The sequence below is a fragment of the Rhea pennata genome, unplaced genomic scaffold (assembly GCF_028389875.1).
Source record: "Rhea pennata isolate bPtePen1 unplaced genomic scaffold, bPtePen1.pri scaffold_26, whole genome shotgun sequence".
NCBI lineage: Eukaryota > Metazoa > Chordata > Aves > Rheiformes > Rheidae > Rhea > Rhea pennata.
The window spans coordinates 1,091,102-1,114,921 of NW_026907677.1; the positions used below are offsets into that span (position 1 = coordinate 1,091,102).

Here is a 23,820-nt window from a genome sequence, read left to right on the forward strand (position 1 = left end):
TGCCCCAGTGCTCTACAGCAGCAGCTCCTGCCTATCTACTTTCCCCACCAGCTTCCCCACCCACACCCAGGACGTTTCAGCTTTCCACCAGGGGAGAACATCCCGGGACAGAAGCAGCACAGGAAGCAGCTGCCCTGTTCCTCTCCCTCCTCCCTTGATTCCTGGGGGGTCACTAGTGCTGCAGCTCTCACACCTCAGGGCTTCTCAGCACCTGCCAGGCCGCAGCATGCGCTGAAAACCCCCCCTGTGTCCCCGGGATGCTCACAGGCAGCAGCTGCCCCCAGCACAGTGCAGAGGTTTCTCTCTCTCCCCTCCCATCCCCTCCCCTCCCGCAGACTCTCCCAGGGCCCTGGGGCAGCAGCATTTCCCCACACACCAGCACCAGCAGCCACTGCCACACAAGCCCTGCCCCCACACCCGGAAGTGACGCCTCTCACACCAAGGCCCCTCCCACCCCACGCTCCCCCATTGGCTTCTATTGGACGTGGCCTCCCGGGGCGGGACACCAGGGAGGGGCGGGAGGGAGGCGGCAGTGCGCGTGTGCTGTGCAGGGGCTGGGTGGGGAGGGGCGGGCAGGGGAGCCGAGGGGAGGGGCCTCGAGGGGAGGTGAGGGGCGTGGCAGAGAGGGAGGGGCGGGGCCGGGCAGGGCGGAGCATGCGCAGTGGCCCAGAGGAGGACGGTGAGGGGCGGGGCGGGGGCGGGGCTGCCCGGGCCCTGCGGGCGGGGAGGGGGCGAGAGGCGGCTGCTGCCGCGGGGCAGCGTCTCCCGGCCCGGGGCCTCCCGGAGCCTTTAGCCGCAGTGCCGGGAGCTGCCGCGCCGGGGCCGAGGGCCGCGGGCTGGGCAGAGCGAGCGGCCGTGCGCACGGGGGCAGCCAGAGCTGCCACGGCCCGGCTGTGTGGCAGCAGCGGCTGGGGAAGGCCCAGCCCAGCCTGGGCCGCCTCCAGCCCCCGGCAGCCTCCGGCTCTTGCGCCCCTTCTCCTGGCAGCTCCACAGCTCGGTGCCGGCTGCAATCACCGTTTCTTAGCACCGTCCCAGCTGTGAGGAGACGCCGCGGGTGCAGCAGGGCTTGTGGGGGCTCCAGGCTGGAGGCAGGAGGCAGCCAGCGTCCCGGTGCCCCTGCTGACAGCCCCGCTTTCCCTGGGCAGGTCCCCAGCTGTACTCTGAGCCCAGCCTGGCTGTGGGCACCATGAGGAGCAGGATGTGCAGAGCCTCCTGACGACCATGGCCAGAGCCAGGCTCTCAGGTATTGCAGCAAAGCAGCTGTGGGAGAGCTGTGCTCTGCTGGAGGGCACTTGAGCCCCTCAGGACACCTCCCCAGAGGCAGTCGAGGGTCGGAAGGTGACCTCAGGAGAGTGTTAACCCACAGCCCCATCACAGCCCTGTGCATTCAGTTCTGCTCCAGAGATGCCTCCTGGCAGTGGGGCAGTGTCGTGGGGCATCTGCGTCTTGGCAGGTGCCTGGGGCAGTGGAGAACAGATCCCCTTGCTGCTGGTGCTGTGGGTGGGCAGGGAGTTGGGGAAGGCACTTTCTGAGCTCCCTTGCAGGCCTGCTGCTCTCTCCATCAGCTTTGGAGTCTCGGGCTCTTGTGCAGGCTTTCAGCTCCTTCCCCTTCCACCCACCCCAGCAGCAAGGACCCCAGCTTGCTCCCACCAGAGGCACAGGCTGCCTTGGCTGCCCGATGCATAGGGCTCATGAGCTTCTGCACATGCCCTGGCAAAGGTGCAGAGCTGAGCTATGACGGTGGCCTTGAATACCTCTGCCTGGTTCCTGGAGCTGCTGAGAAGCAGGTGGGAAGTGCTGGCAAAGAGCAGGAGGTTTCTGCCTGCCAGCAGGCTGGCTGCATGCTCGGCCTGGCAGCCTGCAGGCACATGCCTGGAGGTGCCCAAGGCAGCTGCCACTGCCCATCTCTTGCCCCACACCGACAAAGCCTCTGCCCAGCCAACCTGGCTAGCAGAAGAAGCAGAGCATCATCAAGACACCTGCCTTGCTCTCTCCTGCTTCTGCAAAGGTTCAGCTCCAGCCGAGGCTGCCTCTTGCAAGGCTTGGCCCTCTCCCAAGTGCTTCTTGCAGCCAGGTGTCCCTGGCAACATGCAGAACCAGAGGTACCAAATTCCACAAGCGTTCAGAATTGCTTCACTTGGTAGATCATTTTCACTTTGCAGATTTGGAAGGACACAAGTTGTTCTGGGTGTCTGACATGGTTTGCAAACATTTTCATATACCACCTGCTTTGCCATCCCGCTGCTGTTCATGCTTGCATCTTGTTATTTTATTTTATTTTTTCCATCCCCACTTAGTCTTTCTCAGTCTTAGCATGCTGCTGGAGGAAAGGAGAGGAACTGGGGTGTGTGTGAGGATGTAGACAGGGAAGACAGAGGGTGTGGAAAAGGTGCAGAAAGCAGGCATGTAGAAGTAGGGAACCCTGCTGGAAGAGCAAGATTTTCTGCTGTCTCACTATGGGAAAAATGCAGGAAATGGAGAATAAGAAGGGAAAAGAAACTTTTGTCTTCCATGCAGGACATTAGGTTCCCTATTACTGCAAAGAATTCATGGAATTACATCAATTCTCTGAGCCTTCCACCTCAAGGGCTTCATTTCCTTCTGGTGTGCCAGGATCAGGATGGCAAAAGGCAGTGAAGGTGCTAGAGTCTGCCTCTGGAGTGCAGCACCAAGATTCAGGGCTCAGGGAGAGGAAATGAGTGTGGTGATAAGCTAGCCCAGCTCCTGAAGCACAGCACTGGAGCTCTTTTTCTTCTTTCTTTCTTTTTTTTTTCCTCTTGTCATGGTGGCAGGTTGGGGGCTGTTGACACATGGAGCTGAGGGGCTCAGGCTATAAAAAACTCCATTGAAATTACCAGATTTATTCCTCTAGGCAAAGATACACATCTGTCTACTAAGTCGGTGTGTGCAGGAGGTGGGGGAAGGCTGCCTCCAAGTGAGTGTCTTGACTCAGCCACCATAAATGTTTTCAGTTCTACAGAAGCAGCTCTTCAGAGATTCAGGTGTTGTGTCCTTGTGATACTAGTATCCAGTTTGTTGGGAAAAGCACAGCAGTCGGGTGCTTGAAGGGCACAGAAGTGCAAAGGAACCTGGAAAGGGCAAATGAAATGAAACTTAATAATATATGTCCTCACTCATCTGAATGCACAAGCCAAAAACCTGGTGCATGTGCTGGACTATCTGTAAGACTGTTGTAAATGGAGCTCCCAGGGAGTCTCCAGCAGCCTCCCAGCATACCTGGCCTTGTGGAGCCTAAATGATAGCTGGTGCTGTCCTCTGGGCTTGCCGGGTGCTGGTGAAAAGGAAGTTTGGAAGAGAATACAGACCCGGGTGGAATAGGCTGCCATGTAACTAATAACTATGTATCCATGCAGACAGACATGTATGAACACATGCAAACAGGCTTTAAACTGAAAACTGTGTCGACCAGATCGTACATAGAGACAAAGTGTCAGAGCACACCTACTGCATGGGAAAATGCAGCAGATTTTGAGGAGGTAGGGGATGGAAGCGAGCCAGACTGTTCCGTGGGAAAAGGAGCACAGACAGGGCATGTTGACCCAGAGGCATGGTGGCTTGTTTGGGGCTGTATCATTGTTGTCCCAAATTGGGTTCTTTTACCGAGTATGCAACTAACCAATAGACGCGCAGGATCGAAATACTTGTTCATTTCTGCACAGGGATGGGTGCTAGGTGGTAGATCCACAAAGCTAGCACACCTTTTCCCTTTCTCATTCTTTATCTATAAACACTTTTCAGGAAGTACTTTATACAGATTTTTCTGTTGGTTACAGTTTTATCACATCACATTCTTGCTCTGTGCTTGTGCTTTAACATCCGTGTTAATTAGCATAGGAAGCAGAGAAGAAGGTGGTAACATCATTATCATGTCATTACCATCTCATTATTCATTTTGAGGGGTGCACTTTACTAGGTTAATAGGCCCTAATGAACTTGTAAGTTCCTCTGGGTTATTCTGCTGTTTTTGTCCTCTCTGTTCCTGACGTTCTTCAAAGTGTTGTGGTTTCCTCACGGTTATTTGGCTGGAGCCGGTTGTCCTTTGCAATACTGTTTTCCAAGATCCTCTCTCCCTTGTCCTTGAGTCTTGTTGGCTCTTGGAGGGTTTCCACAGCATCATTCCAACAGAGCGCCGGTGTTCCCGTGGGGGTCCAATTTTGCTTTCCTGCAGAGGTATTACAAGAGGTATTGCAAGGCCATTATACTGTAATTCCATTTGGAATCAAATCAGCAACCCCAGGCTCGGTTCCCTGTTCCACTGTCCCTGGGTGGGTTCCACCAACAACCTTTCTGTTTACAGCCAAATGCACTGCCGGTTGGCCCACAGAAACCCCCCACCTGGGGCTGTGCTGGGGACTCCAGTGTCAGCACTGTCCTGGTGCTGCAAGAATGGGAATGTCCCTGAGCGCAACCCCGTACCCAGCCCCAGGCAGGGGGATGCTGCCCTTTGCCCATGGCCGGGTGCTGGTGGACAGCGTGGTGCAGGGGGAGGCCTGGAGCCTGGCTGAGGGGCTCTGGGCAGCTCCCTGCCCAGCACCAGCTCTGCCTGCTCCCCTGCTCCCTCCACCCCACACCCTGGGGGCAATCGGAGCTGTGGTCACATCCCCCTGGGGAGGGCATTTCCCTCACACCACTCCCTCCTGCTGCTGCCCTCGCGGACACAGGTGACGCACACAGGAGTGCTGCCTGCGCTGGCAGAGGTGACTCAGGGAAGGGGCTTGCCCCTCTCCATCGAGCCTCCCCTGGCAGGGCCAGAGCCTGGCAGCAGCGCCTGCAGTGACACTCTCCTCCTGACCCAATTAGCTGCAGAGATGCTGCAGGGGCAGCGCTCTGTGGGGTGGTCCTGTGCAGGAGCAGTCCCAGGGCAGAGGCAAGGCCAGCTTCCCCCGCGGCCTGGCACGAGGGTCTGAATGGAGTTTTCTGGGGAGGGTCTGAGGGCAGCAGGGCACAAGGGTGCTGTGCTTGTCAGGGACATGGCATGGGAGGAGAGGGCACCCTAAAGATCAGCCCCCAACGACATATGCCATGTGTAAGGGGATGTAGCTCAGTGGAAGAGCGCCTGCTTTGCATGCAGGAGGTCCTGGGTTCAGTCCCCAGCATCTCCAGCAAGGACTTTTGTGCCTCGCTGTGTTGTCTTCCCAGCAGATATAAGGGTGGTGGAAGTCCCCTGGGTGAGCCTGGGTCTCTGATTGGGAGGCTGCTTCCTGCCGTCCATCAAAAGCCTCATCAACTTCCTCTTCCTGAGCTGGTGGCTTGTTGTAAACACCTACAGCAGTGTCTGCCATGTTAGCCTGCCTAGTCATCCTCACCCATAAGCTCTGGACTCACTGTTCATCCACCCCTAGCCTTCCATGATGGAACAAGTGGCTGGGGAGAGAGCGGGAGAGCAGTGGAGGTTGTCTCCCTTGACTTCAGTAAGCTTTTAAACACTGTCTCCCATAGCATCCTCATAGGCAAGAAGTGTGGGCTAGATGAGCGGCCAGTGAGGTGGCTTGAGAAGTGACTGAACGGCAGAGCTCAGGGGGTTGTCATCAGCAGTGCAGAGTCTAGTTGGAGGCCAGTGATGTCCCTCCAGGGCTCCGTACTGGGGCCACTCTTCTTCAACTTAGTCGCCAGGGACCTGGACGAAGGTACAAAGTGCTCCTCAGCAAGTGTGCCGACGATAATAAACTGGGAGGAGCAGCTGATGCATCAGAAGACTGTGCTGCCATTTGAGAGACCTGGAGAGGCTGGAGAGGTGGGGGGAGTGGAACCTCATGAAGTTCAACAAGGGCAAGTGCACGGTCCTGCACGTGGGGAGGTATAACCCCATGCACCAGTGCAAGCTGGAGGCTGAGCTGCTGGAGAGCAGCTCTGCGGAGAAGGACCTGGGAGTGGTGGTGGACACTAAGTTGACCATGAGCCAGCAATGTGCTCTTGTGGCCAAGAAAGGCAGTGGCAGCCTGCAGAAGGGACGATTGAGAGGGGATCTTATCAACGTGTACAAGTACCAGAAGGGAGGGTGTCAAGAGGATGAGGGTCACACTCTTTTCAGTGGTGCCAAGCAGCAGGACAAGAGGCGGTGCGCACCAGCTGAAACACAGGAAGTTCCACCTGTGTGTGAGGGAAAACTTCTTTTTTGAGTAACGAGCACTGGAAGAAGCTGCCCAGAGAGATTGTGGAGTCTCCCCCAACTTTCTCTGAATCTGCAATTTTCTGATTGTCTCAGTGCCCCCCACCCCCTAAGTCTGGCTCTGGACAACCTGCCAGAACCATAAGTTCTGGTAGGGCAGATGTAATGATGGAGTGGGGCAGTCACAGATGCCTGCGACCCTCTTTGGGTCCCTGGCCAGTGCAGTACCAGCAGGGTTTGGTCCAGGTCTTTGCGGCCCCTTCTCATCTCAGTCCACCCCTCCTGGCCCTTTCTCTTCCTGGCTTTCATTTTGTAAGATCAATAGATGTTTTAGGAGGACCCAGAGAGTGGTGAGCAAGTGGGGCAGATTGGCACTGTACTAGAGGAGGTCCTGGTGCAGAGGGGACAGGGAGGAACCACCCAAGCTGTGGTCCTGGCTGTGGGCAGTGACAGCTGGGAGGGCTGTGGGTGCTCCTGGGTGCCAGGTGCTGCTGCGGCACAGCGCAGGGCTGCGACGGAAACCTTTTGAAGCAAAGGAGGACTCCAAAGCACACACCCTGAGTGCCCCGTTCAGCCCCATCCTGCTGCAGGGCCAGCCCTGGCCAGGGCCCTGGGGGTGATGGGGGCCGTGCCTCTCTGTGACACGGGCTGTGGTCACAGGAGACATCCTGTGTCACAGCCACAGTTGCCCTCCCCCACCCAGACCCGGCCTCTCCCCACATGTCCCAGTGAGGCTGGTCTAGCGCAGGCGCTGGGGCTGCTCTCGGCACCTCTCTGCTGCCAAGAGCTGCCGAGCCTGAGCAGGAGCCAGGGAGCGGAGGTCAGGGCAGTGTGGGGTTGTACAGAAGTGTGCAGGAGGAGGAGGAAGAGGAGAGGAGCTGCTTCCTCATCACCTGCCACTGCAGGGGTGACCCAGAGCACGCAGGATCAGGATGGAGCTCTGGGACGCTGCCCATGGGAAACGGCGTGGACAGGGGGTGCCAGCACTCCCCAGCTGGGGTAAGGCCTTCCGGAGATCCTCCTCAGGTCTAGCAGGGATCCTCCCCAGGTCTGGCAGGGTATCGCCTGGAGGCAGTGCCCACCTCAGCCCCTGCAGGGAATGGGGCCTTGTTGGGGAGGGGGTGCTCTTGGAGGACGCTCGCACTGCTCATCCTCCGGCTGAGGCAGGTACGGAGCAGCTGAGAGCTGCCCCCAGAGCATGACGGGTCTTTCCCTTCTCTTCCAGAGCAGCTTGCTGTCTGGGAAGAGGTGTCTGACTACATTGTGCGGCAGCTGATGCTGAACCAGGTGGGTGTGCCTTGCGGGGCCTGCCCCGGGAAGCCTTCTCCTGGAGCTTGTGTGTCTGTGGGATGACTTCTCTGCTTTGACTGGCAGAGTTGAGAGGGTGAAGAGGAGGGGGATGAAAGCATCTGGAAAGGTCTTCCAAAGAAGGGCCCCAAGGTTTCTCCAAAGCTTTGTCCAGCACTTTGTCTGTCCCCTTTGTACAGCAGGATGGAGCAGGGCACCGAGCACCATCCCCACGCCCTGACAAGTGCCCAGCCTGTCCAGCTGCCAGTCTCATCGTTCTTCTCTTCCTTCCTGTTTGCAGGGAGTCCGAGTTATTCGCCTTGGCACATTTGACGTAGTAACCGAACAAGTCGGTGGTGGGAAGCATGCTCTTCTCACTGTTCGCAGGCCCGTGTTCCATCTGTCGCGGAGTATTGCAGAGCTTCCCGGCCTCGCCTATGACCTGGCCTATGCTCCTGGTAAGAGGAGAGGCTGAACCGCTTGCTTCCCCTGGGGACATCCTTGGGGTGTGCCTAACTGCTGGGCAGCAGTGACTGTTAGGAAGCTAGAATTCCTTCAGCAGCTGTGGAGAACAGCTTCAGGGGGTTTTAAAGCACCAGGACAACATCATGCACATTACAGTCACACTCCCTCTCTCCCAGACTTGCTTTCACAACTGTCAACAAGCCAGATGTCTTGGGGCTGCTGCTTCTCTGCTACTGACTGCGTTCCCCTTCTGCTGCTTCCCAGGTCATAAGCTCTCCGAGCCCCTCAAGTACGCTCACATAGCCTCGGCCCTCTCTGTTCCTCGGAAGACAGTGGAGGCGTGCATAGAAGAGACCATGCGGCTTTTCTCCCGCTGCCTGCAGAGCGGGAAGAACGTGGCCCTTGTGCTGAAGGGCCTTGGCACACTTGTAATTCAAGGAGCAGCTGTGAAAATGAGGTTTTGCAGGGACTTTCTGAAGAGGCTCAATGGGACAGAGCAGCTGCTCGAAGCTCTTCTCGCGGTGAGTTCCCCATTCCTCCAGCACTACCTGTCGTCCTCTGGAAAGCACCAGTGAATGCAATGCTGTCAGCCTGCTGTGACCTATCCAGGTGCATGGAGAATCCCAGCTGAGAGTAATGTCAGCTCCCGGGACAGCCGGTCTTGAGCATCCAGAGGACTTGGCAACAAGGACGGCCCTGGGAATAGCTGTGCTGGCTCTGCCCCAAAAAATCATCCAGTCCCAGAGCTCATTTTCATGTGCACGAGGGAAAAGTCCCAGAAAAGGGCCGGTCCTGTGTGCTTTTTCCACAGAGACTTCCCTCCTGACAGAAAGCCATGGTTTAGTGCTGCTTTGTGTCAGGACCACATCTGAACCCATGTCTCCCTGGACTGTGTCTGGGACAGTAAGGCAGCGAGTTCAGCACTTTCCCCTGATGCTGGGTGACACTATTTCTGCATGTCCCTTTGGGAGCTCGGCCTGATGCCTCCATGGGACATTTTTGCCCTAGGGTGGAGTGAGGGCAAGGGAGTGATCCCTCCTCCCCTTGCCTGGGCCAGCGGGCATGTGAAGCAGCTCCGTGAAACCTCTGCTGACCTCAGTGCTCTCCCTTTGCAGCTGGAGGGCCTGAGTGTCTTTCATCTCTCCCATGGGGCAGCTGCTCAGAATATTGGATCCCCCTGGTCCTCTTGCTCTTTGGCATTTCTACCTCTGTCTCCAAGTAGGTTTGTTTTTGCAGGAATCATTGCTCGCCCCACTCTCTGGACACGAAGCAGAGGCTTAGGCAGACCAAGGCCCCTGTGCGACCAGAGCCCTCTTGCTGCTCTTGCTGTGCTGGTCTAGTTGTGTTGAGCAGCTCTTGCCAGGGCCCTGGAGTCTCGCCACCATGAAGGGCATCTTTCTGTCCAAATGTGAGCATTTGCATGCTGCTAGTGATGGCTGCAGCATGTCGCAGAGAGAGTCGTTGGAGCCCAGTGGCCTTGGCCAGGTCTCTAGTGCAGCCCCGTCCTTCAGCGTGGTCCTTCAGGTGCAGCAGGAAGGCTGAGCTGTGAAAGGAGGCTGAGCTGAGCCTCCTCTCATGGGTTAAGGCAGAGATGCAAGCCGGCTGCAGGCCAGACCTCTGCACTAGGCAGGACCTGGTCTCCTGACTGCATCTCTCGATTCTCAGCCTTGCAAAAAGCCTGGAAGTCTTCTCACCCTTTCTCCTCCATTTCCTGTAAGCTGCTCTGCTGCACAACTGAGGGGCTGCGGAGAGGCACAGAGAAATTCCGTGTTTCAGAGGCAGCTGCTTCTCTGAGCAGTGGGAAAGTGTGCTGCCCTTGTGCGCCCTGAGACAACTGTCTTGGCATCATCTCTCGTGTGTCTCTCCCCTTTGCAGATGCCAGAGATGAGGGATTCAGTCCTCTCAGGCTCCGAAACTGCTGCTTTGCAGACCCGTTCTGGTCGTGTCATTGTCTTTCCTGAGTGAGTACATTCACTTCTTAGCCCCGGCTGGCGAAGCCAGCAGCTTCTCGGGACTCGTCTGGTAGCCCTGTGTTGCCAGTGCTTGTGAAAGCTGCTCAGGAAGTCATTGGAGAGGAATACTTTCCAGTGTGGATCAAAGTGCAGGTTCCTGCTGGTCACTGGCTCAGGATGTTTTCTTGTCTTCTGTGAGACATGCATGAATCAAATGTGTGCTGAACATGTTGTCTTGAGTCAAATGTCTTCTGTGGGGAGGCCTGTCTAGGGCAAAGCGAAGCCTGTGCGCAGTGGGGTTGTGGAGAGCTTTGTGCTGGCTCCCATCCTGCTCAGTGTTTTGTCCCATTAGTTGTCTGGGAGATGGTGGTTCCTTTTTGCAGAGGCACGGAGATGAGATTTGGAGAGCCTGCAGGTGATACGGTGGGTGAGAGGGGCATTAGAACTGGTGCTGCCAAGCACCCCTTCTCACAGGAAGGCTAGGGAAGCTCTGCAAGAGGCAGAGAAGGAAGCTCCTGCCCCTGCAGATGCTGGAGGTCTTCAGCATGTCTCTCAGCTTGCTGATACACTCCTCCAGCATCTGGCATGTTCTGCCTATTGTGCTTTGGACAAAGAGGGGCTTCTTGGGAGCTCCCTAATGCCCCTGTGTCCCCATTATGGACACAAGGTGCAAAGGAAGTGTGGTGCCCTCCCTTTAGACTGGCAGCTTTTTCCTCTTTCCAGGTACAATGCTGACAGTCCATCTAGAAAGCCCCCTGTGGCACCTGCAAAGCCCCCGCAGGAAGAGGAGAAGGCAAAAGAGGACACCAGGGCCAAGAAAGGTAATGGGAACGCTGGATCCTGGCAGGGGTTTGTGCCTTCTGCTTCCGTCCTCTTTGGCCAGGCAGTGGAGGCAAGGCGACAGTGCCATGGCTCAGGTAGCATCAGGCACCGGAGGTGACGCTGCGTTCCCAGTCCGGGACATCTGGAGTGATTCCTGAGGGAACACGACCTCCCGGCAGCCCAACACTCCCAGCTGCAGCTGATGCCTCCCAGATAAACTTTCCCCCTTTGCCACGGCACTCAGTGCTCTGGGGTGCACTGCAAAGTGTTCTTGCGCTGGAGGTGTTGGTGCAGAAGGGAGGCAAAAGTTAGCACTGTCCTTGTGCAATGTGAATCCTAAATTGTGCCGGGAGCTGCAGGTCACAGAGAGGCTGAGCTATTTCATGGGACCAGTGAGTTGTCATTGAATGAGAAAAGCCCCTGAGAGTAGGTTGGGAAAAACAAGGCAGAGAGAAGCCAGTGTGCGGAAGGGCCAAAGACCACCCAGGAAAGAAGGCCTAGAAGGAGTCATCTTGAGGCCTCACACTGTTATCACAGGCTGGAGCACATCTGAAGAGCCTTCCCATTCCAAAGGCCTCCTCAATGCTGTCCTGAAGTGTTTTCTTCTCTCCTGCTTACAGGAAATCTTCCCGCCAAGCACCTCCCCCTCAGAGCGAGGCATCCTCCTGCCAAAATAACAGCTCCCACGAAGCAGAAGGGGAAAGGGAAGAAAGCAGAGGACAAAGCGCCTGCTGGCAGGTGAGAGCCATGGAGGAGTGGGTGAGGGTGAGCCTGTAGCCTAGTGCATGTCTGGGGGAGATGTTTCCTCTGCACACAAGGTTCACAGCAGCTCTGAATGTCCTTTATCACATGCCCCGGGGACTCCTGAGCCCTCGATGGCGAGAATGCCTTGACAGCCCTGACCACTTTCTCCTTCTTTGACCCTGCGTCTCCAGGAACAATCTGTTCTCCATGCCTAAGCACAGGGCACTGGGGACCACCAGGCCATTTGTAATACATTTGGCAGGATGGGGTAAGGGTGTCTCTTGGAGCCTGTCTTGGTAGAGAAGGCTGCTCCTCTCCGGGCTGCATCCAGAGCGAGCCCGTGTCTGGGCACGCAGAGCGTTCCCGAGGGCACATCCTGCAGCCCCGGGCATTTCAGCTGGGGGTGGTCTCTGTCCCTGTGGGTGTGAACACAGTCAGCGGAACCCATCTCCTTCTCTGGCAGAAGGGCCTTGTGCCGCAGAGGCAGGTGCCCAGCCAGTGAGTGCAGGACAGAGACCCAAGTGCCCCTGTGCTCCCAGCACCTGCCCACAAGGTGTCTTTTCAGGGGGCTCCCGGCCATCGCAGGCAGCTGCTCCAGGAAGGTGGTGCAAGGCAGGACAAAGGGCAGTGCTGAAGCCATGCCCCCACCGGAGAAACTGGTGAAGAAAATCCAGAGGTGGCCAGGAGAGGTGCGTGCTACAGCCTGAGGTCCTGCTTGTGCCACGGGGACGTGTGGAAAAGCGCAGTCCTATGGGCAGTGGGTAGGAGAGATCCCTGCCTGCGTGTTCACTTGGCCAGTGACCAACCACATCTGGGCCTTGCTTGAAAAGGTGCAGGTCACCCGCTAGTTCTGGAGGGCATTTGTCCCTCCGGCATTCTCAGGAAGCACCTCAGAAGCCCCTCTTTGGCCCTTTTTCCTGTGGGAAGGTACCTGCTGGGCCTTTCAGGGAGAGGGCATGGGCAGTTTCCCTTTAGTTCTGTGATTATTGAGCTCATTGGTGAGATCCAAACTGGGATTTTGAGACCTGCCCCTATGAGCTTCGGGGCGTAAGAGCGCTGCCGGGAAGGCTCAAGCCAAGCGGCAGGAGAGAGGATGAGAAATGCCCTTTGCGCCCTGGGAAAGCACAGATGCCAGCAGTCCTCTTTGCCGTTTCTTTTCTGTGGCCCTCCAGGTGGAATATCACTTCCAGATAATGGGCGAGGGCGTTCTTGTCTTTCCTCCCATCTGAAGCCCTGTGAAGATTTCCCCTTCTGGAGTCCTTGGCTGGAGACCCAAGCAGGCAACAGAAGAGAGAAGAGTGCTTTGGGAGAACTCCCCTGGAGAAAGGCTGGCATTTCCTCCAGAGCTTTTTTCCAGAAGCATCTGTAAGAGGCAAGGACCCATCAGGAAGGGGGCTTCTGCTTCCATTGACAAGCAGTTAGTCTTCTCCAAATTTCCTTTTTTTTTGGGGGGGGGGGGTTATTTATTTCTTAATAAAACTTTTCCTGAACATTGCACAGAGATTTGACTTTTGCGTTTTCTGTCCCCTCACGACCAGCTCATGGCACCAATGCCTCCATCCATCCTCCCCACTTCCCTCACCCAAGCCTACTCCCCCATCTGGCTGCCCAGCCCTGCCCAGCCAGCTCCAGCTCCCTGTCCCTGCACAGAGGGAGAAGCCCTGCTCCTGCCGCCCCACAGCAGCTCTTGCTGCTGCTGAACCCTGCTCTCCCAGCTGGAGCTCAGCTGCGTCTACCACCCACTGCGTCCCGCTGCGTCTCCAGTCTCAGCCTCTCTCCAGCCAACAACTCAGGCCAAGGATCAAGCACAGGCTGGGTGGTGAGCGCTGTCCTCTCCACCCACGTTGTGCTCAGGGCAAATGAAGCACTGTCCCGGCTACAGGGGTCTCTGGCAGAGCCGCCTGCACAGCAAGCATAGCTCTGAAGTGCTCCCACATCCCTGCACGGTCACGGCAGCAGGGACTCAGCTGGCCCCTTTGGCTGCCCCATGGCACTGCTCCCTCCCTTCTCCCCATTCAGGAAGCAGAGGTACAGACATGACCACCCAGCACGGGCACACGCTGGTCCCTCTCCTGTCCTTCCTACCAGGGATGGGCATGGCACAGCACAGCTCAGCTCAGCTTCAGCAAGACACACATGCATCCTCCGTGCTGCTCTCCTGGTCCCCTGCCCATCCCATTTGGTCCAGAGGGACATCTCCCAGGAGCGTGCATGTGCTAGCCTCCAGCAGATGTGCTGTCCCAGAGCCACCTGGCCAGGGCTGGACCTCTGGAGAAGTGGGGAGGGGAATTTTGCCTTTTCCCTCTGGGTTTCCCACGTCAGTTCCTGGGAGTGGAAAAGAGCATTCCCTGCGAGCAGGGGAGGTGCAGGGAGTTTACCGCTCATGAAAGAGCAGGGAGGTGTATGGAGGTGGCATCACATGAAGGGGCTGGTGAAGACGGGGCCATGAGATGCTTTGGGAACACTCTTGGGTTCCATTTGTGTCTGCTGAAGATTGCCTTTCTGCTCTTCTTTGCGGAGGACAGAGGGCAGAATGGATAGTATTCACTAAACCCTGATTTACTCTCTTTTAGCCCTAGCAAAGGGTGTGCCTTCTGCTTGGTGCTGATCCTAAACACTTCTGATTCCTCTCCCCATTCCCTCCCGGTGAGCCTCCCCATCCCCCCACCCCCAGCAAGACCTACCTCTGCACACACACACAGGGGTGAAGGGGAAGGTCAGTGGCACCAGCCCAGCAGCCGTGACCCCCCTGCTCACAGCAGCCCTGCCTCAGGACACAGGTCCTTCCCTGGGCCCTGGGCCTTCCCCAGCCTCCGTCAGACCCCTGAGGTTCCCACTGCTTTGTCTGGGATCCTTCCTGGGGACTGTGAGCAAAAGCCAGGGTGCCGAGCAGCACAGTCCCCCAGGCACCCCACCACGGGGGCACCATCCCTGGGTGGGCTCCAACCAACAACCTTTCTGTTAACAGCCGAACGTGCTGCGTGCTGTGCCACAGAAACCCCCCACCTGGGGTTGTGCCGGGGGCTCCAGTGTCAGCACTGTCCTGGTGGTGTGGGCATGGGAACATCCCTGAGCCCAGCCCCATGCCCAGCCCCAGGCAGGGGGATGCTGCCCTTTGCCTATGGCCGGGTGCTGGTTGGCAGTGTGGTGCAGGGGGAGGCCTGGAGCCTGGCTGAGGGGCTCTGGGCAGCTCCCTGCCCAGCACCAGCTCTGCCTGCTCCCATGGTCCCTCCACCACACAGTCCAGTTCATTGTGAAGGGGGTGCTCTTGGAGTACGCTTGCATTGCTCATCTCTTTGGTTAGGCATGTGCACTTTGGTGTGTGTATGCACACTGTGGGGTGTGTGTATACTACGGTGCATGTGCACACTTTTGAGTAAGTGAGTACTTTGCACGGTGTGTGCACACTCTAGTGTGTATACACATGCTGAGTTCCTTCTGCATTTTAGGTGCTGTCAACCCCCTCTTTGCCCTGAGGCTGCTCTCTCCTGCCCAGCCATGGCCTCCGAACACACGTCCTGGTGAGGCCGGGGGTGGCCAGGCACTGCGGCTGCTCTCAGTCCCGCTCTGCTGCCAGGAGCTGCCAGGCCTGTGCAGGAACTGTATAGAGGAGGCTGGGGCAGTGTGGGGCTGTGGAGAAGTGTGCAGGAGGTGGAGGAGGAGGAGAACAGCTGTTTCCTCATCACCTGCTGCTGCTGCGGTGCAGGTCCTTCCCTGAGCCATTCACTGGCCTGCGTCAGACTCCTGAGGTTACCACCGCTTTGGCATCAGATATTCCTGTGCTGGTCATTTTGCACCAAAGATTTGGGAGAGGCCGAAGGCAGCAGGCTATTGCTGAGGCCTGGTGAGTGCCTTGCCCCCAGCAGCTCAGTGTGCTCCCATGGGACAAACCCTGTCTGAAAGCGGCTTTCAGAGCTGCCCTGGGATAGCTCTTTCCCTCCTCCCCTGCCCCAGCGGAGAAGATGTGCCCAGCTCCAGAGTGATCCCCAGCCCCAGCATGCCAGAGGGAAGCTTCCCTCTCCCAACCCACCCTGCTGGTGCCAGTCCAACCTCCAAGGCTTCAGCACAGACCTCCAGGAAGCTGGAGCTGCCTTGGGCCTCAAGGCAGTCTGGTGGCAGGAGGGATAGGCATGGGCACAGCAGCAGCAGTGCCAGGAGCTAGGGGAGGAGCAGGGCAATTGGGGTGGAGACCCCTGCCCTTGGCTACATAGCTGGGACACTGCATGGCTGATGCCTCTGTGGCCAGCCAGGCTCCAGGTTTGGGGTGGATGGCAGCTTGAGGATCATAGCACTGGGATTTTAATGGACTTCCAGTGCAAGCATGGCTGTGGTGAAGGCAAGTGGGTAGAGCCAGGTACATGCAACTGCAAAGGATGGGGGTGGAAACGGCAGTGCGGAGCTGGTGGAGGCCCTCCCTCTTCTCCCTGTGAGAAAGAGAGTCCTGGAGAGATGGGAGAGGAGCACAGGGCAGGGTGAAAGAGGCAGACGGAGCCACTTGGGGTGCATCAGGGAGTTTTCCAAAGCCCCAGGCTCTGCCAGAGACCTATGAATCTCCGCCCGACACTCTCCCAGCAGCGCTTGTTCTGTCCTGCTCTACTGGCTCTTGGCCCCACACCAGCCATACTGGAGCAGAGGCTGATGAGCTGGAGGTGCCTCTGGGAAAGCTGTGCCAGCCCCAGGCAGCTGGCCCTGAGCATGGGGCAGCCCAAGCCGCTCCTCATATGTCCCATCCTGCTTGGAGGGCAGCATGCGAACCTGTGAGCAGCCTGTTCCTGCCCAGGGGGACCTTTCGCAAGGGAGGCAACTCGACAGCTGTCGCACTGCAGCAGCACCCACTGTGGCCCCTGCCGCAGCCCTGCCACCCTGGCCCCTGCCTGGCCTCCTGCCTCCTTTGCTTCTGGCTCCCAGCCCCTCTCTTTGCACTGCACGGACCAGCTCTGCAGGCAGCAGCTCAATGAACTCTGCCCCTCCCCACCTTTCCCCACACCGAGGATCTAGCCCCAGACAGGCAGCAGGATGCCAGCCTCCCCTCAGCCCACCGATAGGCTCCCCCAAGCCCCTTCTCCCTCATGAGGTTGGTGGAGCTGAGCTGGCCCGGAGTGGCCAGCCAGCACCAGAGCAAGGACAGGGCAGGGCGGGGAGCACTGGGGCAGGGTGAGCAGCCCAACTTGGGGCCCAGCAGCTGGCCGGGGGAGGACGGAGGCCACTGAGGCCTGAGGATGCTGCTCTGACAGCAGCTCCATGCTGGGAGTTTTGGGGTTTCACCCTGTACAGGGAGCAGCCTGTGGTGGGGCCATGAGCAGAGCGCTACCCTGGACCCAGGCTCTGTCCTGCTCAGAGGTAGAGGTGCATGAAGGAGTGTGGGGCCGGCCATGGGCTCTGCCCCTTGCTCATCAGTAGTGCAGCTCACAAGACAGGCGGAGCCTGGCTCTGTGCTCAGGGTCTTTCCATTCATGCAATCGCAGAGGAGTTTTACTGGGAAGGGTCCTCAGGGCATTTCCAGTCCCAGAAAGCAAAGGAAAGTGCATATGTCCAGTTCCTAGGGTGCCTTTAGAAATGATCCCTTTCATCAGCATATGTGGAAATATGCGATTAGTGAGATTACATCCACAGCAAAACAGGCAGAGCAGTGGTAACACGAGTCAACGGCTGTATTCTTCTCCTGAGACTCATACCCTGCCTGAAAATTTACATTAGTTCCTCATGGGGAACACTGACATTTATATTAAAATCATTCAGTCATCTTAGCTGATGAGTGTGTGTTCTTGTTTGGCAAATGTTGAAAACGGTTCTTCACCTTTTCAGGCAGAGCTCAGGCATCTCACTGCAAGCATCCAGGGGCCCTTGGAGAGGCTCTCGTGTATCTGAGGTACCTGCCCGGCCCTGGCGGCCCTCCCAGTGGACCCGCAGAAGATAGGAGACCCTTGGAGCCACAGATGGAGGCAGGGCAGAGGGCAACAAGGCACCTACCCTGGCACTAACATCCATGACCCTCTGACTGCATTCCACCGCAGTTCCGAAAATCACTTTCCTTTAAAAAGAAAGAAAATCCCCCCCCCCCAAAAAAAGACCAGTATAATAAAGAAAAACAACAACAAAGTGAAGGACAATAAGAACACAAAGAATTTTAAAACCTGAAAAGTGTAACAAAACCCCTCTTCACCTGAGATCATTTTCTGAACTTCCTGGCTCCAGCCGCCAGGCTCCTGGTTCCTGTCAGGGAGGGAAGCGCCGGCCCCACCTGCGCCGCCCCCGTCGCCTGGCAACGGCGCCTCCTGCTGCCCCAGCCCTCTGTGCTGCCTGTCCAATCAGCTAGCGCGGGGAGGCAGAGAGCCAATGAGTGCCTGGGAGGGGCGGGCTGTGCTGTGAGAGACATGCACAGAATCACAGAATGGGTAAGGTTGGACGGGAGCTCTGGAGATCATCTAGGCCAACCTGCCTGCTCAGCAGGGTCACCCAGAGCAAGTCAGACAGGGTTGCATCCAGGCGGGCCTTGAAGATCTCCAGAGAAGGAGACTCCACAACCCCTCTGGGCAACCTGTTCCAGTGCTCTGTCACTCTCACAGTGAAGAAATTCCCCCTCACGTTCAGGCGGGACTTCCTGTGCTTCAATTTCTGCCCATTGTCTCTTGTCCTGTCACATGGGAGTACTGAAAAGAGTTTGTCCCTGTCGCCTTGACACCCTCCCTTCAGGTACTTGTACACATTGATAAGATCCCCCCTTAGTCTTCTCCTCCGCAGGCTGAAGAGGCCCAGCTCTCACAGTCATTCCTCCTAGGGCAGGTGCTCCAGTTTTCTGATCATCTTTGTAGCCCTACACTGGACTCTCTCCAGTAGCTCCATGTCTCTCTTGTCCTGGGGAGCCCAGAACTGGACACAGTACTCGAGATGAGGCCTCCCCAGGGCTGAGTAGAGGGGCAGGATCACCTCCCTCCACCTGCGGGCAACACTCTTCCTAATGCAGCCCTGGAGGCCATTGGCCTTCTTGGCCACAAGGGCACATTGCTGGCTCATGGTCAACTTGTTGTGCACCAGCACTCCCAGGTCTTTTTCTGCAGAGCTGCTCTCCAGCAGGTCAGCTCCCAGCTTGTACTGATGCCTAGGGTTATTTTTCCGTAGTTGCAGGACTCTGCACTTGCCCTTGCTGAACCTCATGAGGTTCTATGAGGTTCTTCTCTGCCCAGCTCTCCAGCCTGTCCAGGTCTCTCTGTATGCAGCACAGCCCTCAGGTGTGTCAGCCACTCCTCTCAGCTTGGTATCATCAGCAAACTTGCTGAGGATGCACTCCATCCCATCATCCAGGTCATTGTTGAAAAAGTTGAACAGGATGAGACCCAGTACTGAGCCCTGGGGGATGTCACTAGCCACAGGCCTCCAACTAGACTCCACGCCACTGATGACAACCCTCTGAGCTCTGCCTTTCAGCCAGTTCTCAATCCACCAAGGAGAGCACCCAATGGCATGCCCCTGTGGGGCTGTCTGTGCTCACCCACCCGGGCCAGCCTGGCCTAGCACCCGCCGCCCACCACGTGAGGCTGGGCCGGAGCTCGCCATCCTTCGGTGGCAGGCATAGGGGTCTGAGCTTTTCCGGAGGGCACCGGGAGGGTGCCGGGGGCACCGGAAAGCACACCGAGGGTGCTGTAGGGGAGACCGGGGCTCACCCCGTGTGTATTTTGTGGTGCGTGCAGAACAGAGTGCCTTTGTGCGGTCAGGCGCAGCCGTGTTGCTCGTCTCCCAGCACATCTCTCTCGCCCAGTGCCGGTTTCAGGCCTCATTTGTGTCCCAGCTCTGCCAGGGCTCAGCTTGGGTTCACAGCCAGTCTGTCTGCAGGTGCTGTGGCCTCTCTGCAGCTCCACATCACCTCAGTGGACATGGGGATGGAGCATCTCAGTGGCGGAGTGGTTTCCTATTGCCCCTGCCTGCACACATGCCGCTGAGGGACAGAGGGATGGAGGTTGTGGTGTATTACCTGAGGAGCCATCGAGGAAGACCTTGCCCCCTGCCAAGTCCTTCCCTCTCTGGCAGCACTGAGCCCAACCTCTGCTGGAGGAAGAAAGAGCAGTATAACCATCGGAGCCCCCTGAAGTGGCCTCTGGGAAGTGTAAGCCTGGTGCTAAGGTAGAAGGAGCTCTTCTTCCCCCCCATCCAAGAAAAAAAAAAAGTTGAAATGTTTTTTGAAAATAATAACTATTGCAGCATTTACATTTCCATGTATTTGTTTAAACTGATGAGTATTCACATCATGTAATCGATGGTTATTGCATTTTCTTAACATTCGCAGAGGAATATTGAGATGTAGCTTAAGAATGGGGCAGATGAGGACCCCAAGGGAAACAGACCCCGACCAGAGGGCTGGGGGCACAGGAGGCCCCTGTGGCCCAGCCAGTTCCCACTCCTGGCCCACCTGCTGGGCACAGCAGTGCAAGGAAAGTCTCTGGCACCCGGCCCCATGTGGACGGCTGCTCGTCCACTGCTGGCCCTAGTGGCCACAGACCGACCTGCCTGCTGGGGGCACCGAACCACCCGCACTTGGCTCTGGGGAGCCTTATAGCCCTTCTGCACTGCATCTTGCCTCTCTTCTTCATCAGAATTTTGATTTTCTTTTCCTCTCTGGTGACCCAGCTGGTGGCTGTGGACTGCTGCGGGGGATGATGCCTGGCTGTGCTCTGTCTTCCTGGTGGTCCCTAAACTCAAAATCCAACACCGCTTGTCTTTTTGAGACTAAAGACAGTGGCACATTGAAGGTTACAACAGTTGTTTCTGACTTAAATTCCTGGGTTTGTCAAGAGAAGACTCAGCTGGGGCTGCAGGCCCATTTGGTGGCAGCAAAAAGCTTGGGTCCCTGTTTGTATCTTTATGGGGAGGGTTGTTCTCCCAAGTGAGCATTTCCAGCCAGGGTGCTCCTCAGAACAAGCCTCGTGGGAGTTTGTTTGTGCTGAATCGCGGCAGAAGTAGAAGCTGGTGCTGCCCAGCAAGGGCTGGAGCTCAATGTCTGCCCCATCTGCTTTGCCAGGTTCTACAGCATACAAGACAGTGCTGTCCTTTGCAGCAGTCGCTGTCTTTGGGCACCATCGCAGCGTTTCCCAGTAGTTTATACAGCAGACTGAGGCCCCTGTTCCCAGAATGCTAAAACTCTGAGCAGTGTTGTAACAGTCCATTTGCAGTTGCCTGAATCAAATAATCTGTTTTCTCCCCTGACTGTGTTCAGTGCTCTGTGCTAGGGGAGAGAACTGGTGCAGTTGACAGTGGCTGATGCACTCTCCTGCCTGTGTTACCAGTGCATTCCAGCCCAGTGGACTGGGAGTGCCCATGGCTGAGCTCTCTGTTTGCAGGAGCCATCCATCTCTCCTGGTGCTCCCTCTCAAGCACACCCTTTCCTCAGCAGCAGCAGGGAGCAGGGCGCAGGAGCCCCCCCACAAGCCGTGTTGTCCTTGGCACGTCTCCTTGCTGCCCCTCCTTGCCGTGGTCTGTTGAAGATCGGCGGTGTAGCAATGTGGGCTCCTGATATCAGCTTGGTCAGGGATTGCCGTGTCCTGCAATCACACGTGCTGGGCTCAGCACTGGGGAAGGCACCCAGAGTGATCCTCCCACATCCCTCTGAGGCCTACTGCCATCACGCAGGTGGCAGCGCAGCCTTGGTACCAGGACCTAGTGGAGCATGGCGCAGGCTGCTGTGTGACATGGTCCTCGGGAGAAGGAACAACCTGGGGCACACCAGTGCCAGGCCTGTCTCGCAACCCCTAGCCACAAGCTGTATGGAGACAAGTCTCTGCCATGGCTGTTGGGGCTGAGCAGGAACCCCATGTCATCCCTTACTGTCAGCCCCAGTCTGTGCCTGACTGCTGAGTAGTGTTGGGGATTGGCTGGGCTCAGGGAAGGACAAGAGTGGCTGGGAGACTGTCACAGCTCCACGTATGCCTGATAGCTGCTGTATGCAGGCTCTCAGGTTCTTGACATCCTTGATCTGGCAGTGGCCTCTTACTTTTCTCATTTTTCCCCTTGTTTCAGGGAACCAGTCCATTGACCTGACAGGAGCTGAAAAAATGGAGGCTGCAAAAACCTAGGAAAAGAGATGCCTTGACTGGGGGCTTCTCGCATCAGAGGTGAGCTGGCTGGCACATGGGCCTGAATACTATGCTGCCAGCATGGCCTCAGTGCTGTGCCTTTCCCAGGAGCATAATGGAGCAGCACATCCAAGCCCCAGCTGCAAAGGCAGCTTGTTCCTCAGGGAAGGGGTGAATGCACCACATGTCTGTCCCAAGGCTGGTCCAAAGCTGGATTCAGAGTGAGGCAATGGAGAATGTAGGAAAGGATGGGTCTCCTTGGCAGGGCCATGAGAGAGGGCAAGATGATCTTCTCTTCTGCCCAGGCTGTGGCTGCTATGATTAAGCTGTTCTGGTGCAGGAGCTGAACATGACATTGAGCTCGTCCAGGAGCCCAGGACCTGTGCCCAGTGGCAGAGCCCAAACAAAGCCCCTCCTGCTGAGGTCTGTGGCCTCAGCTGTCTGCTTAGGTGATACTTGGGCACCGATGCCACTGTTCACCATGTCCTGCTCTATCCGGGTATCTGATGTGGTCCTCTTGGCCCTCTTTGGTGCCTGAAAAAGGAAAGGAGGCATTTGCAGGTAGAGGGATGAAGCCAGCCCTCGTCCTGGGGGAGGGGCTGGCAAGTGGCATCATCGCTGCGCTGCTGAGCAGGCTCCCATCTGTCCCCAGTCCCTTTTCTAGGGGAGAGAAGTGAGGGCAGAGGAGAGGCATCTCTCATCTCTGCTGAGAGTTCAACTGTAGCATCTGTCTCTTCCCTTGGCTCAAGACCAAGTTGGAAGGTTTTTTCCCTGGAGCTTTCCATTGACAGCAGTGTCTTTCCCAGGGTGAAGAGCAGCCTGGCAGGTGGCAGAAAGCTGTCCCCAGCACTGCCACTATCACCCCTGGCCAACAGATCTGGCCCAGCTCCCCGTAAGCCCATCTCCCTGCTCTCGGCATGTGGAGAGAGATGTGCCTATGTCCTGCCTGCCTGCTCCCGGCATGGCAGTGATTTCCTCGTGGGCATTGCCAGGGGCTGCTGCCAGTGCCAGGCACCTAGCAGCATTTGCGGGAGGGGCTGCTTGAACACCAAAGCCAAAGATGCCACAGTGCTGTTAGGGTTCCACCTGGCCTCTTCCTCCACCTAAGACCTGGGGATCAATCACAGGTAGGGGCAAAGTTGGGGTGGGGGGTATTGTGCTGAAGGGAGCTGCTTTCTCAGCTCCCAGCCTGTTTCCTCCAGAACAGAAGTTATCCAGCCACACCTGCTGCATTCTGAGCCATCTTCTGCCTTGTGCTGTCTCTTGGTTAACAAGGTCTTCAGGAGTGCCAACCCAGATTTTCACTAGGGAGCTCAAAGGCTCCTTCCTGAAAGACCTCCCTGTGACTGTCCAGGATTCCGCTAGCAGTACATCCTGGATCCTTCCAGGGAAACTTGAACAGGCATTGTATCGTCCCTTCCCATCCTGTCGCACTGGCATAGACCAGCTGTCCAGGTGCTGTGGGCAGTGGAGAGAGTTTTCCGCCTCAGACACACTGACACAGGCTTCTAGACGTCAGTGCAGATCCTAGGTCAGAGCCCCATGAGGCAGACGATGTGGTGGGACCCACTGTGCCCCCCTTCAGGGCCCTTCATTCAGATACACCAGGAAAAGGGCCTTGGTCCCGTTTCCCAAGCCAGGAGTGGGGCTGAGCTGCCAGCACACTCTGCTGCCCTGTCCCAAGCCCTCACCAGCTCTGCTGTCTCCTATGCAAAAGGCAATCTACATCACTGCTTTGTGTGGAGCCTCTGTGGGGTCTCGCTGGCTGCAGTGGTAGGTTTTGTGGGCAGCACCTGCAAAGCCAGGAAGGGCAGATTGTCACAGGAAATCACCAGTGGAATGAGGGGGAGGTGCTGGGGCATCCTCAGCAGCACTGAGGGGACAGGACTGGTCCTACAGAGGAGATGGGCATTCTGGACACTCAGGTCCTGCTGAGGGTGCATGTGTGTCCCCTCCTCAACTGGGAACGGCTGATCACGGTCATGGTGTGGGGTCCCAGTGTGACACCAAACAGAGCAGCCCTGGTATACTCAGTAGAATGCTGAGCTGTCTGGGTGCAGAGGAGGTTTGGGAGGAACTGGCAGGAAACCTCATCTTCCTGTATCCGCTCTAACACTCAGCTGTGCAGAGCATGAATTGCTCTTGGTCAAGTTGAGGGCACCCAGTACAAGAGGGTCCTTCTGCCTGCTGCAGCGTTCCAGCCTGACACTGGGAAGGGGTGAGCGCTCATATCAGGAAGGGCCTGGCCGCATCACCCTGAAAGAGAGCTCTTCCCCATGTGCATGGAGCACTCTGCCAGGGTGGGCTGTAGCGTTGACTCTTGCTTGCTGTCGAACAGGGAGACCACCTGCAGAGC

The 23,820-nt window shown here is 57.2% G+C and overlaps 1 non-coding gene across 1 annotated transcript; it reads left to right on the plus strand.

Annotated features, from left to right (window-relative positions):
- The first annotated feature begins 5,051 nt into the window (after window positions 1-5,051).
- Window positions 5,052-5,123, plus strand: TRNAA-UGC (transfer RNA alanine (anticodon UGC)). Its single transcript has one exon. It is a non-coding gene; the product is annotated as a tRNA-Ala (tRNA).
- The last annotated feature ends 18,697 nt before the right edge of the window (window positions 5,124-23,820 follow it).